This window comes from Vigna unguiculata, unplaced genomic scaffold, assembly GCF_037176805.1.
Source record: "Vigna unguiculata cultivar grain cowpea cultivar isolate G323 ecotype 2 unplaced genomic scaffold, ASM3717680v1 ptg000026l_ERROPOS8192196, whole genome shotgun sequence".
In the NCBI taxonomy this organism is placed as follows: domain Eukaryota; kingdom Viridiplantae; phylum Streptophyta; class Magnoliopsida; order Fabales; family Fabaceae; genus Vigna; species Vigna unguiculata.
In genome coordinates, this window is record NW_028196670.1 from 157,522 (window position 1) to 167,196 (window position 9,675).

A 9,675-nucleotide genomic window follows, 5' to 3' on the forward strand; every position below is an offset into this window, starting at 1 on the left:
TTTTCTTTTGCAATCAAATCCTAAATTATCACCTAAATCATTCCAACTGACTACTACCAAAATCTCTTCAGACCAAAACAACCCACCTCACGTCCCCGTGCCCCCGCGCCGCGCCAAGTGTTCAAACTTAGGCCCAATGCGAAACCCATATGTACATTGATCGTGCAATACTTCACAGGTGCGATCATACCAGCACTAATGCACCGGATCCCATCAGAACTCCGCAGTTAAGCGTGCTTGGGCGAGAGTAGTACTAGGATGGGTGACCTCCTGGGAAGTCCTCGTGTTGCACCTCTTTTTTACGTTATTTTCTTTTCCCACGTTCTTTTCATCACTGTTTTCTTTTGCAATCAAATCCTAAATTATCACCTAAATCATTCCAACTGACTACTACCAAAATCTCTTCAGACCAAAACAACCCACCTCACGTCCCCGTGCCCCCGCGCCGCGCCAAGTGTTCAAACTTAGGCCCAATGCGAAACCCATATGTACATTGATCGTGCAATACTTCACAGGTGCGATCATACCAGCACTAATGCACCGGATCCCATCAGAACTCCGCAGTTAAGCGTGCTTGGGCGAGAGTAGTACTAGGATGGGTGACCTCTTCCTGGGAAGTCCTCGTGTTGCACCTCTTTTTTACGTTATTTTCTTTTCCTACGTTCTTTTCATCACTGTTTTCTTTTGCAATCAAATCCTAAATTATCACCTAAATCATTCCAACTGACTACTACCAAAATCTCTTCAGACCAAAACAACCCACCTCACGTCCCCGTGCCCCCGCGCCGCGCCAAGTGTTCAAACTTAGGCCCAATGCGAAACCCATATGTACATTGATCGTGCAATACTTCACAGGTGCGATCATACCAGCACTAATGCACCGGATCCCATCAGAACTCCGCAGTTAAGCGTGCTTGGGCGAGAGTAGTACTAGGATGGGTGACCTCCTGGGAAGTCCTCGTGTTGCACCTCTTTTTTAGGTTATTTTCTTTTCCTACGTTCTTTTCATCACTGTTTTCTTTTGCAATCAAATCCTAAATTATCACCTAAATCATTCCAACTGACTACTACCAAAATCTCTTCAGACCAAAACAACCCACCTCACGTCCCCGTGCCCCCGCGCCGCGCCAAGTGTTCAAACTTAGGCCCAATGCGAAACCCATATGTACATTGATCGTGCAATACTTCACAGGTGCGATCATACCAGCACTAATGCACCGGATCCCATCAGAACTCCGCAGTTAAGCGTGCTTGGGCGAGAGTAGTACTAGGATGGGTGACCTCCTGGGAAGTCCTCGTGTTGCACCTCTTTTTTACGTTATTTTCTTTTCCTACGTTCTTTTCATCACTGTTTTCTTTTGCAATCAAATCCTAAATTATCACCTAAATCATTCCAACTGACTACTACCAAAATCTCTTCAGACCAAAACAACCCACCTCACGTCCCCGTGCCCCCGCGCCGCGCCAAGTGTTCAAACTTAGGCCCAATGCGAAACCCATATGTACATTGATCGTGCAATACTTCACAGGTGCGATCATACCAGCACTAATGCACTGGATCCCATCAGAACTCCGCAGTTAAGCGTGCTTGGGCGAGAGTAGTACTAGGATGGGTGACCTCCTGGGAAGTCCTCGTGTTGCACCTCTTTTTTACGTTATTTTCTTTTCCTACGTTCTTTTCATCACTGTTTTCTTTTGCAATCAAATCCTAAATTATCACCTAAATCATTCCAACTGACTACTACCAAAATCTCTTCAGACCAAAACAACCCACCTCACGCCCCCGCGCCGCGCCAAGTGTTCAAACTTAGGCCCAATGCGAAACCCATATGTAAATTGATCGTGCAATACTTCACAGGTGCGATCATACCAGCACTAATGCACTGGATCCCATCAGAACTCCGCAGTTAAGCGTGCTTGGGCGAGAGTAGTACTAGGATGGGTGACCTCCTGGGAAGTCCTCGTGTTGCACCTCTTTTTTACGTTATTTTCTTTTCCTACGTTCTTTTCATCACTGTTTTCTTTTGCAATCAAATCCTAAATTATCACCTAAATCATTCCAACTGACTACTACCAAAATCTCTTCAGACCAAAACAACCCACCTCACGCCCCCGCGCCGCGCCAAGTGTTCAAACTTAGGCCCAATGCGAAACCCATATGTAAATTGATCGTGCAATACTTCACAGGTGCGATCATACCAGCACTAATGCACTGGATCCCATCAGAACTCCGCAGTTAAGCGTGCTTGGGCGAGAGTAGTACTAGGATGGGTGACCTCCTGGGAAGTCCTCGTGTTGCACCTCTTTTTTACGTTATTTTCTTTTCCTACGTTCTTTTCATCACTGTTTTCTTTTGCAATCAAATCCTAAATTATCACCTAAATCATTCCAACTGACTACTACCAAAATCTCTTCAGACCAAAACAACCCACCTCACGTCCCCGTGCCCCCGCGCCGCGCCAAGTGTTCAAACTTAGGCCCAATGCGAAACCCATATGTACATTGATCGTGCAATACTTCACAGGTGCGATCATACCAGCACTAATGCACCGGATCCCATCAGAACTCCGCAGTTAAGCGTGCTTGGGCGAGAGTAGTACTAGGATGGGTGACCTCCTGGGAAGTCCTCGTGTTGCACCTCTTTTTTACGTTATTTTCTTTTCCCACGTTCTTTTCATCACTGTTTTCTTTTGCAATCAAATCCTAAATTATCACCTAAATCATTCCAACTGACTACTACCAAAATCTCTTCAGACCAAAACAACCCACCTCACGTCCCCGTGCCCCCGCGCCGCGCCAAGTGTTCAAACTTAGGCCCAATGCGAAACCCATATGTACATTGATCGTGCAATACTTCACAGGTGCGATCATACCAGCACTAATGCACCGGATCCCATCAGAACTCCGCAGTTAAGCGTGCTTGGGCGAGAGTAGTACTAGGATGGGTGACCTCTTCCTGGGAAGTCCTCGTGTTGCACCTCTTTTTTACGTTATTTTCTTTTCCTACGTTCTTTTCATCACTGTTTTCTTTTGCAATCAAATCCTAAATTATCACCTAAATCATTCCAACTGACTACTACCAAAATCTCTTCAGACCAAAACAACCCACCTCACGTCCCCGTGCCCCCGCGCCGCGCCAAGTGTTCAAACTTAGGCCCAATGCGAAACCCATATGTACATTGATCGTGCAATACTTCACAGGTGCGATCATACCAGCACTAATGCACCGGATCCCATCAGAACTCCGCAGTTAAGCGTGCTTGGGCGAGAGTAGTACTAGGATGGGTGACCTCCTGGGAAGTCCTCGTGTTGCACCTCTTTTTTACGTTATTTTCTTTTCCCACGTTCTTTTCATCACTGTTTTCTTTTGCAATCAAATCCTAAATTATCACCTAAATCATTCCAACTGACTACTACCAAAATCTCTTCAGACCAAAACAACCCACCTCACGTCCCCGTGCCCCCGCGCCGCGCCAAGTGTTCAAACTTAGGCCCAATGCGAAACCCATATGTACATTGATCGTGCAATACTTCACAGGTGCGATCATACCAGCACTAATGCACCGGATCCCATCAGAACTCCGCAGTTAAGCGTGCTTGGGCGAGAGTAGTACTAGGATGGGTGACCTCCTGGGAAGTCCTCGTGTTGCACCTCTTTTTTACGTTATTTTCTTTTCCTACGTTCTTTTCATCACTGTTTTCTTTTGCAATCAAATCCTAAATTATCACCTAAATCATTCCAACTGACTACTACCAAAATCTCTTCAGACCAAAACAACCCACCTCACGTCCCCGTGCCCCCGCGCCGCGCCAAGTGTTCAAACTTAGGCCCAATGCGAAACCCATATGTACATTGATCGTGCAATACTTCACAGGTGCGATCATACCAGCACTAATGCACCGGATCCCATCAGAACTCCGCAGTTAAGCGTGCTTGGGCGAGAGTAGTACTAGGATGGGTGACCTCCTGGGAAGTCCTCGTGTTGCACCTCTTTTTTACGTTATTTTCTTTTCCTACGTTCTTTTCATCACTGTTTTCTTTTGCAATCAAATCCTAAATTATCACCTAAATCATTCCAACTGACTACTACCAAAATCTCTTCAGACCAAAACAACCCACCTCACGTCCCCGTGCCCCCGCGCCGCGCCAAGTGTTCAAACTTAGGCCCAATGCGAAACCCATATGTACATTGATCGTGCAATACTTCACAGGTGCGATCATACCAGCACTAATGCACCGGATCCCATCAGAACTCCGCAGTTAAGCGTGCTTGGGCGAGAGTAGTACTAGGATGGGTGACCTCCTGGGAAGTCCTCGTGTTGCACCTCTTTTTTACGTTATTTTCTTTTCCTACGTTCTTTTCATCACTGTTTTCTTTTGCAATCAAATCCTAAATTATCACCTAAATCATTCCAACTGACTACTACCAAAATCTCTTCAGACCAAAACAACCCACCTCACGTCCCCGTGCCCCCGCGCCGCGCCAAGTGTTCAAACTTAGGCCCAATGCGAAACCCATATGTACATTGATCGTGCAATACTTCACAGGTGCGATCATACCAGCACTAATGCACCGGATCCCATCAGAACTCCGCAGTTAAGCGTGCTTGGGCGAGAGTAGTACTAGGATGGGTGACCTCCTGGGAAGTCCTCGTGTTGCACCTCTTTTTTACGTTATTTTCTTTTCCTACGTTCTTTTCATCACTGTTTTCTTTTGCAATCAAATCCTAAATTATCACCTAAATCATTCCAACTGACTACTACCAAAATCTCTTCAGACCAAAACAACCCACCTCACGCCCCCGCGCCGCGCCAAGTGTTCAAACTTAGGCCCAATGCGAAACCCATATGTACATTGATCGTGCAATACTTCACAGGTGCGATCATACCAGCACTAATGCACCGGATCCCATCAGAACTCCGCAGTGAAGCGTGCTTGGGCGAGAGTAGTACTAAGATGGGTGACCTCCTGGGAAGTCCTCGTGTTGCACCTCTTTTTTACGTTATTTTCTTTTCCTACGTTCTTTTCATCACTGTTTTCTTTTGCAATCAAATCCTAAATTATCACCTAAATCATTCCAACTGACTACTACCAAAATCTCTTCAGACCAAAACAACCCACCTCACGTCCCCGTGCCCCCGCGCCGCGCCAAGTGTTCAAACTTAGGCCCAATGCGAAACCCATATGTACATTGATCGTGCAATACTTCACAGGTGCGATCATACCAGCACTAATGCACCGGATCCCATCAGAACTCCGCAGTTAAGCGTGCTTGGGCGAGAGTAGTACTAAGATGGGTGACCTCCTGGGAAGTCCTCGTGTTGCACCTCTTTTTTACGTTATTTTCTTTTCCTACGTTCTTTTCATCACTGTTTTCTTTTGCAATCAAATCCTAAATTATCACCTAAATCATTCCAACTGACTACTACCAAAATCTCTTCAGACCAAAACAACCCACCTCACGTCCCCGTGCCCCCGCGCCGCGCCAAGTGTTCAAACTTAGGCCCAATGCGAAACCCATATGTACATTGATCGTGCAATACTTCACAGGTGCGATCATACCAGCACTAATGCACCGGATCCCATCAGAACTTCGCAGTTAAGCATGCTTGGGCGAGAGTAGTACTAGGATGGGTGACCTCCTGGGAAGTCCTCGTGTTGCACCTCTTTTTTACGTTATTTTCTTTTCCTACGTTCTTTTCATCACTGTTTTCTTTTGCAATCAAATCCTAAATTATCACCTAAATCATTCCAACTGACTACTACCAAAATCTCTTCAGACCAAAACAACCCACCTCACGTCCCCGTGCCCCCGCGTCGCGCCAAGTGTTCAAACTTAGGCCCAATGCGAAACCCATATGTACAATGATCGTGCAATACTTCACAGGTGCGATCATACCAGCACTAATGCACCGGATCCCATCAGAACTCCGCAGTTAAGCGTGCTTGGGCGAGAGTAGTACTAGGATGGGTGACCTCCTGGGAAGTCCTCGTGTTGCACCTCTTTTTTACGTTATTTTCTTTTCCCACGTTCTTTTCATCACTGTTTTCTTTTGCAATCAAATCCTAAATTATCACCTAAATCATTCCAACTGACTACTACCAAAATCTCTTCAGACCAAAACAACCCACCTCACGTCCCCGTGCCCCCGCGCCGCGCCAAGTGTTCAAACTTAGGCCCAATGCGAAACCCATATGTACATTGATCGTGCAATACTTCACAGGTGCGATCATACCAGCACTAATGCACCGGATCCCATCAGAACTCCGCAGTTAAGCGTGCTTGGGCGAGAGTAGTACTAGGATGGGTGACCTCCTGGGAAGTCCTCGTGTTGCACCTCTTTTTTACGTTATTTTCTTTTCCCAAGTTCTTTTCATCACTGTTTTCTTTTGCAATCAAATCCTAAATTATCACCTAAATCATTCCAACTGACTACTACCAAAATCTCTTCAGACCAAAACAACCCACCTCACGTCCCCGTGCCCCCGCGCCGCGCCAAGTGTTCAAACTTAGGCCCAATGCGAAACCCATATGTACATTGATCGTGCAATACTTCACAGGTGCGATCATACCAGCACTAATGCACCGGATCCCATCAGAACTCCGCAGTTAAGCGTGCTTGGGCGAGAGTAGTACTAGGATGGGTGACCTCCTGGGAAGTCCTCGTGTTGCACCTCTTTTTTACGTTATTTTCTTTTCCTACGTTCTTTTCATCACTGTTTTCTTTTGCAATCAAATCCTAAATTATCACCTAAATCATTCCAACTGACTACTACCAAAATCTCTTCAGACCAAAACAACCCACCTCACGCCCCCGCGCCGCGCCAAGTGTTCAAACTTAGGCCCAATGCGAAACCCATATGTAAATTGATCGTGCAATACTTCACAGGTGCGATCATACCAGCACTAATGCACTGGATCCCATCAGAACTCCGCAGTTAAGCGTGCTTGGGCGAGAGTAGTACTAGGATGGGTGACCTCCTGGGAAGTCCTCGTGTTGCACCTCTTTTTTACGTTATTTTCTTTTCCTACGTTCTTTTCATCACTGTTTTCTTTTGCAATCAAATCCTAAATTATCACCTAAATCATTCCAACTGACTACTACCAAAATCTCTTCAGACCAAAACAACCCACCTCACGTCCCCGTGCCCCCGCGCCGCGCCAAGTGTTCAAACTTAGGCCCAATGCGAAACCCATATGTACATTGATCGTGCAATACTTCACAGGTGCGATCATACCAGCACTAATGCACCGGATCCCATCAGAACTCCGCAGTTAAGCGTGCTTGGGCGAGAGTAGTACTAGGATGGGTGACCTCCTGGGAAGTCCTCGTGTTGCACCTCTTTTTTACGTTATTTTCTTTTCCCACGTTCTTTTCATCACTGTTTTCTTTTGCAATCAAATCCTAAATTATCACCTAAATCATTCCAACTGACTACTACCAAAATCTCTTCAGACCAAAACAACCCACCTCACGTCCCCGTGCCCCCGCGCCGCGCCAAGTGTTCAAACTTAGGCCCAATGCGAAACCCATATGTACATTGATCGTGCAATACTTCACAGGTGCGATCATACCAGCACTAATGCACCGGATCCCATCAGAACTCCGCAGTTAAGCGTGCTTGGGCGAGAGTAGTACTAGGATGGGTGACCTCTTCCTGGGAAGTCCTCGTGTTGCACCTCTTTTTTACGTTATTTTCTTTTCCTACGTTCTTTTCATCACTGTTTTCTTTTGCAATCAAATCCTAAATTATCACCTAAATCATTCCAACTGACTACTACCAAAATCTCTTCAGACCAAAACAACCCACCTCACGTCCCCGTGCCCCCGCGCCGCGCCAAGTGTTCAAACTTAGGCCCAATGCGAAACCCATATGTACATTGATCGTGCAATACTTCACAGGTGCGATCATACCAGCACTAATGCACCGGATCCCATCAGAACTCCGCAGTTAAGCGTGCTTGGGCGAGAGTAGTACTAGGATGGGTGACCTCCTGGGAAGTCCTCGTGTTGCACCTCTTTTTTAGGTTATTTTCTTTTCCTACGTTCTTTTCATCACTGTTTTCTTTTGCAATCAAATCCTAAATTATCACCTAAATCATTCCAACTGACTACTACCAAAATCTCTTCAGACCAAAACAACCCACCTCACGTCCCCGTGCCCCCGCGCCGCGCCAAGTGTTCAAACTTAGGCCCAATGCGAAACCCATATGTACATTGATCGTGCAATACTTCACAGGTGCGATCATACCAGCACTAATGCACCGGATCCCATCAGAACTCCGCAGTTAAGCGTGCTTGGGCGAGAGTAGTACTAGGATGGGTGACCTCCTGGGAAGTCCTCGTGTTGCACCTCTTTTTTACGTTATTTTCTTTTCCTACGTTCTTTTCATCACTGTTTTCTTTTGCAATCAAATCCTAAATTATCACCTAAATCATTCCAACTGACTACTACCAAAATCTCTTCAGACCAAAACAACCCACCTCACGTCCCCGTGCCCCCGCGCCGCGCCAAGTGTTCAAACTTAGGCCCAATGCGAAACCCATATGTACATTGATCGTGCAATACTTCACAGGTGCGATCATACCAGCACTAATGCACTGGATCCCATCAGAACTCCGCAGTTAAGCGTGCTTGGGCGAGAGTAGTACTAGGATGGGTGACCTCCTGGGAAGTCCTCGTGTTGCACCTCTTTTTTACGTTATTTTCTTTTCCTACGTTCTTTTCATCACTGTTTTCTTTTGCAATCAAATCCTAAATTATCACCTAAATCATTCCAACTGACTACTACCAAAATCTCTTCAGACCAAAACAACCCACCTCACGTCCCCGTGCCCCCGCGCCGCGCCAAGTGTTCAAACTTAGGCCCAATGCGAAACCCATATGTACATTGATCGTGCAATACTTCACAGGTGCGATCATACCAGCACTAATGCACCGGATCCCATCAGAACTCCGCAGTTAAGCGTGCTTGGGCGAGAGTAGTACTAGGATGGGTGACCTCCTGGGAAGTCCTCGTGTTGCACCTCTTTTTTACGTTATTTTCTTTTCCCACGTTCTTTTCATCACTGTTTTCTTTTGCAATCAAATCCTAAATTATCACCTAAATCATTCCAACTGACTACTACCAAAATCTCTTCAGACCAAAACAACCCACCTCACGTCCCCGTGCCCCCGCGCCGCGCCAAGTGTTCAAACTTAGGCCCAATGCGAAACCCATATGTACATTGATCGTGCAATACTTCACAGGTGCGATCATACCAGCACTAATGCACCGGATCCCATCAGAACTCCGCAGTTAAGCGTGCTTGGGCGAGAGTAGTACTAGGATGGGTGACCTCCTGGGAAGTCCTCGTGTTGCACCTCTTTTTTACGTTATTTTCTTTTCCTACGTTCTTTTCATCACTGTTTTCTTTTGCAATCAAATCCTAAATTATCACCTAAATCATTCCAACTGACTACTACCAAAATCTCTTCAGACCAAAACAACCCACCTCACGTCCCCGTGCCCCCGCGCCGCGCCAAGTGTTCAAACTTAGGCCCAATGCGAAACCCATATGTACATTGATCGTGCAATACTTCACAGGTGCGATCATACCAGCACTAATGCACCGGATCCCATCAGAACTCCGCAGTTAAGCGTGCTTGGGCGAGAGTAGTACTAGGATGG

At 46.4% G+C, this 9,675-nt stretch overlaps 28 non-coding genes across 28 annotated transcripts; all 28 read left to right on the plus strand.

The window, feature by feature from the left end:
* The first annotated feature begins 176 nt into the window (after positions 1-176).
* Positions 177-295, plus strand: LOC146879170 (5S ribosomal RNA). The gene has a single exon (XR_014988919.1). It is a non-coding gene; the product is annotated as a 5S ribosomal RNA (ribosomal RNA).
* Positions 296-513: 218 nt separating this feature from the next.
* Positions 514-635, plus strand: LOC146879171 (5S ribosomal RNA). Its single transcript, XR_014989147.1, has one exon. It is a non-coding gene; the product is annotated as a 5S ribosomal RNA (ribosomal RNA).
* A 218-nt stretch (positions 636-853) lies between these two features.
* Positions 854-972, plus strand: LOC146879172 (5S ribosomal RNA). Its single transcript, XR_014988920.1, has one exon. It is a non-coding gene; the product is annotated as a 5S ribosomal RNA (ribosomal RNA).
* A 218-nt stretch (positions 973-1,190) lies between these two features.
* LOC146879173 (5S ribosomal RNA) lies at positions 1,191-1,309 on the plus strand. Its single transcript, XR_014988921.1, has one exon. It is a non-coding gene; the product is annotated as a 5S ribosomal RNA (ribosomal RNA).
* A 218-nt stretch (positions 1,310-1,527) lies between these two features.
* On the plus strand, positions 1,528-1,646 carry LOC146879174 (5S ribosomal RNA). Its single transcript, XR_014989017.1, has one exon. It is a non-coding gene; the product is annotated as a 5S ribosomal RNA (ribosomal RNA).
* A 210-nt stretch (positions 1,647-1,856) lies between these two features.
* On the plus strand, positions 1,857-1,975 carry LOC146879175 (5S ribosomal RNA). Its single transcript, XR_014989018.1, has one exon. It is a non-coding gene; the product is annotated as a 5S ribosomal RNA (ribosomal RNA).
* A 210-nt stretch (positions 1,976-2,185) lies between these two features.
* On the plus strand, positions 2,186-2,304 carry LOC146879176 (5S ribosomal RNA). The gene has a single exon (XR_014989019.1). It is a non-coding gene; the product is annotated as a 5S ribosomal RNA (ribosomal RNA).
* A 218-nt stretch (positions 2,305-2,522) lies between these two features.
* On the plus strand, positions 2,523-2,641 carry LOC146879177 (5S ribosomal RNA). Its single transcript, XR_014988922.1, has one exon. It is a non-coding gene; the product is annotated as a 5S ribosomal RNA (ribosomal RNA).
* A 218-nt stretch (positions 2,642-2,859) lies between these two features.
* LOC146879178 (5S ribosomal RNA) lies at positions 2,860-2,981 on the plus strand. The gene has a single exon (XR_014989148.1). It is a non-coding gene; the product is annotated as a 5S ribosomal RNA (ribosomal RNA).
* A 218-nt stretch (positions 2,982-3,199) lies between these two features.
* On the plus strand, positions 3,200-3,318 carry LOC146879179 (5S ribosomal RNA). The gene has a single exon (XR_014988923.1). It is a non-coding gene; the product is annotated as a 5S ribosomal RNA (ribosomal RNA).
* A 218-nt stretch (positions 3,319-3,536) lies between these two features.
* On the plus strand, positions 3,537-3,655 carry LOC146879180 (5S ribosomal RNA). The gene has a single exon (XR_014988925.1). It is a non-coding gene; the product is annotated as a 5S ribosomal RNA (ribosomal RNA).
* Positions 3,656-3,873: 218 nt separating this feature from the next.
* Positions 3,874-3,992, plus strand: LOC146879181 (5S ribosomal RNA). The gene has a single exon (XR_014988926.1). It is a non-coding gene; the product is annotated as a 5S ribosomal RNA (ribosomal RNA).
* Positions 3,993-4,210: 218 nt separating this feature from the next.
* Positions 4,211-4,329, plus strand: LOC146879182 (5S ribosomal RNA). The gene has a single exon (XR_014988927.1). It is a non-coding gene; the product is annotated as a 5S ribosomal RNA (ribosomal RNA).
* A 218-nt stretch (positions 4,330-4,547) lies between these two features.
* Positions 4,548-4,666, plus strand: LOC146879183 (5S ribosomal RNA). The gene has a single exon (XR_014988928.1). It is a non-coding gene; the product is annotated as a 5S ribosomal RNA (ribosomal RNA).
* Positions 4,667-4,876: 210 nt separating this feature from the next.
* On the plus strand, positions 4,877-4,995 carry LOC146879184 (5S ribosomal RNA). Its single transcript, XR_014988972.1, has one exon. It is a non-coding gene; the product is annotated as a 5S ribosomal RNA (ribosomal RNA).
* A 218-nt stretch (positions 4,996-5,213) lies between these two features.
* LOC146879185 (5S ribosomal RNA) lies at positions 5,214-5,332 on the plus strand. The gene has a single exon (XR_014988960.1). It is a non-coding gene; the product is annotated as a 5S ribosomal RNA (ribosomal RNA).
* A 218-nt stretch (positions 5,333-5,550) lies between these two features.
* LOC146879186 (5S ribosomal RNA) lies at positions 5,551-5,669 on the plus strand. Its single transcript, XR_014989123.1, has one exon. It is a non-coding gene; the product is annotated as a 5S ribosomal RNA (ribosomal RNA).
* A 218-nt stretch (positions 5,670-5,887) lies between these two features.
* LOC146879187 (5S ribosomal RNA) lies at positions 5,888-6,006 on the plus strand. The gene has a single exon (XR_014988929.1). It is a non-coding gene; the product is annotated as a 5S ribosomal RNA (ribosomal RNA).
* Positions 6,007-6,224: 218 nt separating this feature from the next.
* LOC146879188 (5S ribosomal RNA) lies at positions 6,225-6,343 on the plus strand. Its single transcript, XR_014988930.1, has one exon. It is a non-coding gene; the product is annotated as a 5S ribosomal RNA (ribosomal RNA).
* A 218-nt stretch (positions 6,344-6,561) lies between these two features.
* Positions 6,562-6,680, plus strand: LOC146879189 (5S ribosomal RNA). Its single transcript, XR_014988931.1, has one exon. It is a non-coding gene; the product is annotated as a 5S ribosomal RNA (ribosomal RNA).
* Positions 6,681-6,890: 210 nt separating this feature from the next.
* LOC146879190 (5S ribosomal RNA) lies at positions 6,891-7,009 on the plus strand. Its single transcript, XR_014989020.1, has one exon. It is a non-coding gene; the product is annotated as a 5S ribosomal RNA (ribosomal RNA).
* A 218-nt stretch (positions 7,010-7,227) lies between these two features.
* On the plus strand, positions 7,228-7,346 carry LOC146879191 (5S ribosomal RNA). Its single transcript, XR_014988932.1, has one exon. It is a non-coding gene; the product is annotated as a 5S ribosomal RNA (ribosomal RNA).
* A 218-nt stretch (positions 7,347-7,564) lies between these two features.
* LOC146879192 (5S ribosomal RNA) lies at positions 7,565-7,686 on the plus strand. Its single transcript, XR_014989149.1, has one exon. It is a non-coding gene; the product is annotated as a 5S ribosomal RNA (ribosomal RNA).
* A 218-nt stretch (positions 7,687-7,904) lies between these two features.
* On the plus strand, positions 7,905-8,023 carry LOC146879193 (5S ribosomal RNA). The gene has a single exon (XR_014988933.1). It is a non-coding gene; the product is annotated as a 5S ribosomal RNA (ribosomal RNA).
* A 218-nt stretch (positions 8,024-8,241) lies between these two features.
* LOC146879194 (5S ribosomal RNA) lies at positions 8,242-8,360 on the plus strand. Its single transcript, XR_014988934.1, has one exon. It is a non-coding gene; the product is annotated as a 5S ribosomal RNA (ribosomal RNA).
* Positions 8,361-8,578: 218 nt separating this feature from the next.
* Positions 8,579-8,697, plus strand: LOC146879195 (5S ribosomal RNA). Its single transcript, XR_014989021.1, has one exon. It is a non-coding gene; the product is annotated as a 5S ribosomal RNA (ribosomal RNA).
* A 218-nt stretch (positions 8,698-8,915) lies between these two features.
* LOC146879196 (5S ribosomal RNA) lies at positions 8,916-9,034 on the plus strand. Its single transcript, XR_014988936.1, has one exon. It is a non-coding gene; the product is annotated as a 5S ribosomal RNA (ribosomal RNA).
* A 218-nt stretch (positions 9,035-9,252) lies between these two features.
* LOC146879197 (5S ribosomal RNA) lies at positions 9,253-9,371 on the plus strand. The gene has a single exon (XR_014988937.1). It is a non-coding gene; the product is annotated as a 5S ribosomal RNA (ribosomal RNA).
* Positions 9,372-9,675: the final 304 nt, after the last annotated feature.